Source organism: Anser anser (genome assembly GCF_964211835.1).
Source record: "Anser anser genome assembly, chromosome: 2".
NCBI lineage: Eukaryota > Metazoa > Chordata > Aves > Anseriformes > Anatidae > Anser > Anser anser.
In genome coordinates this window covers 153,623,889-153,629,275 of record NC_139721.1, presented here as the reverse complement: position 1 = coordinate 153,629,275, position 5,387 = coordinate 153,623,889, and the positions used below count along the sequence as shown (strand labels likewise).

The 5,387-nt window shown below is 43.8% G+C and overlaps 1 long non-coding RNA gene across 2 annotated transcripts; it reads left to right on the top strand.

Annotated features, from left to right (window-relative positions):
- Window positions 1-664: 664 nt before the first annotated feature.
- Window positions 665-5,160, top strand: LOC310894031. 2 transcript variants are annotated; one of them, XR_014579507.1, is made up of 3 exons: window positions 665-775; window positions 1,597-2,971; window positions 3,567-5,160. It is a non-coding gene; the product is annotated as an uncharacterized lncRNA (long non-coding RNA). The 2 variants fall into 2 exon arrangements; XR_014579508.1 differs by having other exon boundaries at window positions 670-916.
- Window positions 5,161-5,387: the final 227 nt, after the last annotated feature.

Genomic DNA, 5,387 nt, shown 5'->3' with positions numbered 1-5,387 from the left:
TGGTTCCAGGGGTGCTATTTTCTTAATTGCATTTTTGATAGCAGCATCCACATCTCCCTTAGACTGAAGGGTCATCTTGGGAAAAAAAAAAAAAAGAAAGAAAAAAAAGAGCTTAGCTTTCAAACAAGTTTGTGGTTTTTTATTTAGCTGGGTTTATATATGGTCCTTATATTGACAGTGCTTTTTGATTAATATTGTGTATAACATTCCTTAATGCACCAGGAGAATTAATTATGCAGAAACATTTGGGCCACCTGGATATTCTATTGATGAAATGACATTTTATTGACAAAATGACAATTTAATACTGAGTTTTTCTGAAGCTCTCTGGTGAATACTTTGTTTGCCTTTGTGAGCAGAACAGGGGCTGTGGATAACTCAGTAAATCCTTTCGTTTTCCCCCAGATTTCTGCGTCGGCTACAAATATGTAAGGTTTGCTACTGGAAGTAGCAAAAAAAAAAAAAAAAAAAGATACTTTGGGTCTTCTGTTAATTGGAAATACGCAGAGGAGCAGTTTCATGCTTAGCTGCCACCAGCAGAGCCTGAAGGAGCCTTCTCGGGGCAGAATTTGCTGCAAGGCACCTGTGGCACCAGGTGCTGGTCCCAGCTGTGGCTTCAGGCAGTTCATACGGGTTTGGCAAATGAGATACTCTATGGCTGGTGAAAAAGAGCTGCCTCCGCCAGCGTGGCTTGCAAAAGGGCCTGGATTTACTTCCCGACCCACACCTTGGCTAGAAGGGCTCAAAGCTTTCTTTTCTCATTATTGTTTGGACAGTATGTTCTTGTTGTGTGGTCCTCGACCAGGTTTTGTTTAGCTTTTACTGTGTTTTTAACCTCAGGCTTTAAAAATCAGTTCTCAGAATGATGGATTTGGGGCGGCATTTTTGAAAGCTTACAAGTGACTTCGGAGCACAGGTCCTACGAAATTCCCGGGGTCTTTAATCACTTAGGAAATACTGGGAAAAAAAAGCGTACCCTTTATTGGTATTTTAATTTCTCTTTCTTAAAAAATTGGAGTGTAGAGGCAGTCCTGATGATGGAGAATAATATTGACTTTCTGTAGCTGATAGCAGAGATCTGAGTGGGCTGGGAGTTTTCCAGCTAGATGCTTTTTTTTTTTTTTTTTTTTTTTGTTTCTTGGAAAATGCTGATTTATTGAAACTGAAACTTTTCATGGGAACATATCAGTACTGATTAAATTTTGTTGAGAGAGATTGCTAAGGTCTGAGCCAGAATTTCTGGCTGTAACAAAAATGAGGTCCTTTCATGGGGAATGACCAGCAGGTCAGGGCAGCCATCTGGAGCCTGTCTGGGTCAGGTAGAGGAGAGGACGGACTTTGGGTCTCTCATATAACTGACATAGCCCTTGGGCTATTGCTTACTACAAGGATCCTCTGCTAGTTTTTCATAAAGCAGTCTTGAGAAACCCTCCAGGCCTATTCTGGTATGGAATGGGAAGTTTATTTTTTGTGTAGGTTATTGAGAGTACGAAATATTTGCTTGTAAAGGTCTTTGAAGATCTAATCTATCGAATTATTGGTATTTATTGGTATTGCAGTTTTTGCTACTCGTTCAGATAAAGCATTGCATTGCAGGGGGTGCTCAACACAAATGCTTCGGAGAGGATGTCTGGATGTCAAGTCCAAAGACTGAATCCTACGGAAACAAATTACTGGTAACTGCATTATGGTGATGTTATTATCAGTAAATGTTATTAGCGCGAGGATTTGTTCCCATGTCAGAACGATGTTAATACAATATTAGTGATGCAGGTCTTCGGTGTCAACATGAGAATATCAAATGCAAGTGGAGGAAAATTGTATTGGATTGTGGAGGTGATGGCAAATCAATGACACAGAAAATCTATGGAGAGCAGTTCATAGTGACACAAGAAAGCAGTGTCCGCATAAATCAGGGGAGACCAGTGGACACTGAAAGGGAATTTCCATGCAAGATTAAGTGGACATTGTTATCGTGTCAGGACTGTGTGAAATAAGTGCGAAATGAGGACGATACTGGGATACCAACACTTAAACCAAGCAATGTCAACAGAAATTACTCTCTCATTAAGGGAAAACAAAAGGCTAATGGCACAGCTCAGTTACAACCTCTGTCAGCAGCAGTAGCAGCTACTGGGGTAGCCGATGGGTCAGGGCCGTGGATCAGGACCCTGCAGCGTTTGGTGCTGAGCAAATACGTACCTACGCCATAGTCCTGGCCTGAAAGCTGCCAAGGATGGGCAAGAGGAGAAGTCTGTAAAGGGGACACAGCAGCATATGAAGAGATAGAAGGACAGCATGCAGCCTCTGCTTTTCTGAGCCGTCTGTGTGTGACATGGAGAGGTGAAGAAAGAAGAGGGTGGCACTCTGGGGACAGTGTGGGGACATGGAGCTGAAGGGGATGGCTGTTGCTTGTAGTGAGTGGAGAGCTGGGGGTGGGAGTGGGCAAGGTGATGCTGGCGGGAAGGAGAAGCTGATGGTGAAGTCACTCAACACCTCTCCCAACCAAACCCTTATTTAAGAAGGCAATGCATTTACTTGAGGAGTCTGAGTCAATATGCCCCATCCTCGTATCTCCTTGCAGTGTGAAGCTCACAAAATGCTCTTGACCGTGCCCCCAGTCCACCTGCGTGCCCAGCTCTGTACATGCAACATGGCTGAGTAGCACTGTCAGATGCCCATTGCGTCCAGCTTGAGGCTAGAAGGGCATCATGCTATGTAAAAAAAAGGAAAGAAGGATGAGTCTTACCCAATTTTAAGTATCTACGAGGCAGCTTGCGTGTACCCCAAGCTCCTGCCCAACAAGAAGGGGTGGAATAAACCCTGCTCCAAGTGCTGCTGTTCTGGAAACACCTCCTCAACAAGGCAGGCCTTCAGCCCACCCAGCAGAGTCAGGCCTCAGGGAAGGCCGCGGGAATTTTACCACCGGTTTTATGGTGAATGGGATCAGGCCCCGTGTCCGCAAAGCGGTGTGAGTATCCTAATGTGTTTCAAGTGTTTGTAAGATTACTGGAGTCAGACACATTTTTCAGTTGAGCCCATTAGCCTTTCACACGTGTTTGTGAGGAGCACAGAGCCTGGGCAGGCTGGCGGCTTGTAAATGTTAAATCAGCACAAATACCACAGCCTCTGCCACGAGCGGGCATGTGGCGACATGCAGCTTGATTAACGTAGTGCGGGGAAAGAAAATATTGGCGTTTTCTACATCCGTATCTCGATAATGCTGCATGAAAAGTGATATTGGTAATGCTAATGGATGTGTAATTGATGTTACTACAGTCCTTACTACTCACTGGGAAGCTGGTGAGAGAGCCTGTAAGAGAGATAAGATTAAAGGAGATAACAGCTGCAGTAATTCCAGTCACATTTCTGGCAGCAAAGCCGGGTGCAGGAACTGCTTTACCTCCTGGTACAGTCACCACAGGCATTTATCCTTTCGCAGCTCCTGGGGCTGCTCTGGTGAGCGCAGGGGACGCCGAGCACCCCGCGGTACAAAGCAGTAGAGGGAGCTAAGCAGGAACAGACAGATCTAAGCATCAACCAGAGGTGTCGTTGCTCTTTTCCAGGCAGTTTTGGTGGCTGTTGTTCAGAGACATCCTGACAAAGCAGGAGGAGATGGAGAGGAACTACATGACGGCGTGTCTGTGACAGTGGTGCAGGGAAGAGAAGGCAGAGCTCCTTCCTGGAGCGATCCGTGGTGGTTGTGAGGTTCACAAGTTTTTGTGGGCTTTGCCCCGGGCTGTTTTCCAGTTGTTTTATTTCTGGCTTCCCAGGCATTGCCACTAAGATGGTAAATCTGCTTTATTCACAGTTACGACAAATTGGCTGAGATCAGGGAGAGGAATCCCTGAATAACATGTTAAGAAGCATGACTCGGAAACTGGCACCCACCTCTTGGAAACTGGCACACAGATGTTCCCGAGGTGCTGAGCATGGGCAGGTCTGGGAGTACAGAGCTGGCACAACTCTCAGACAGACGTGCCATGGCAGTCCGTGGGGAGTCCTTCCACCTGCACGTACCAATGGGACTGCCGCTGTCAGAAGAGACTCTGCCAGTATTTCACGTGAATATAAATAATGTACAGAACCGCTAGAATTGCACCATGAACTTAGAAGTATATGCTCAGGCAAAGTAACCTGGAACACACCAGGAGTTCTTGAATTAAGATTTCAGGGTTGATGTGTGATTTGCAAAACAGTGATACACACATGGACATCGCAGTCCCTCGCTGCTTGCCTGTCTCCAGCTCCAGCGGTGTTGGTTTTGCTTCCAGCATATTTTGCAATCAGGTTCAGTGGACAGAGCATCATTGTTATGCTGAATAACCTAAGCTCTTTAATCCATGATTGTTTGCCTCCGGAGGGTTTTTGATAACCTCCCTAAAAGATGGCAAACGTCCAGTATTTTGTCTTGAATCGCAGTCTAGTTCCAGAACAATCAACTCTAAGTTGTTTAAGAAGACTGTGTACATTAAAACGGCTGTAAATCAGCATAATGAAAACAACAGCACATGCAGAAATTCATTACATATCTGATACACTGGGGTGTTATTTTATTATTTGATGCATTTATGCTTTATGCTTGTTTTGCAGCATAAAATTCAGCCGATGAATGTGAAATTACAAACCGCTGCCATTTCTCTCATGGTAAACAGAATGCATTAAAAAAATAAAATAAACACCCAAATGTTTTATTATAATAAAGTTACTTGGGGCCAAGAGTTCAACAAGGAGAATTTATAAACATATCATCTCAGATCTTGGAAGGATTTCAACATAATTTGCTTGTGGTATGGTAAGTGAGGTGAAATCCATCTACAAGTCTCTGTAGAGCAATAAATATATGGAAGTGTCTATTTATATTTGCTATGAATTTACTGTAGCACAAAAATGCTCCTGACTTTCCCAATCAAATATGCATGACTTTTGGGCAAGGAAGGAACTCTTTGCGCACGCTATTCTTAAATAACATTGGTTTTGTTTCTCCACCAAACAAAAGTTGTTATCTGTCATTATTTGTTTGACCGAAATGCTGCCCCATGGGGGCAAGAGCTACTGTCACAGTTAAGGCTTTGAAGGATCAGGCCCCAGGGCCCCAGCTTTCAGCAATATTTTTGAATATGCTTTCATCTAAGTTGACAGTGTAAATAAATTATAATAATTGAGACTTCATTTTATGTCCATTTGTAAATGAACATAGATTTTTCAATTTATCTAAGTAATTAACCTTTATCAGAACCGCTGGCTCTAACACAATGACGATTTTGTATACAAATAGGCGCTGGTGGCTATCTGGAGGTATTTTGGCCTTGCTAACTAAGTCAACTCCCAAGCAAATCCTCCATCGTGCAGGTGGGTAAGGTGGAACAGTCACCTTCTGCTAAATG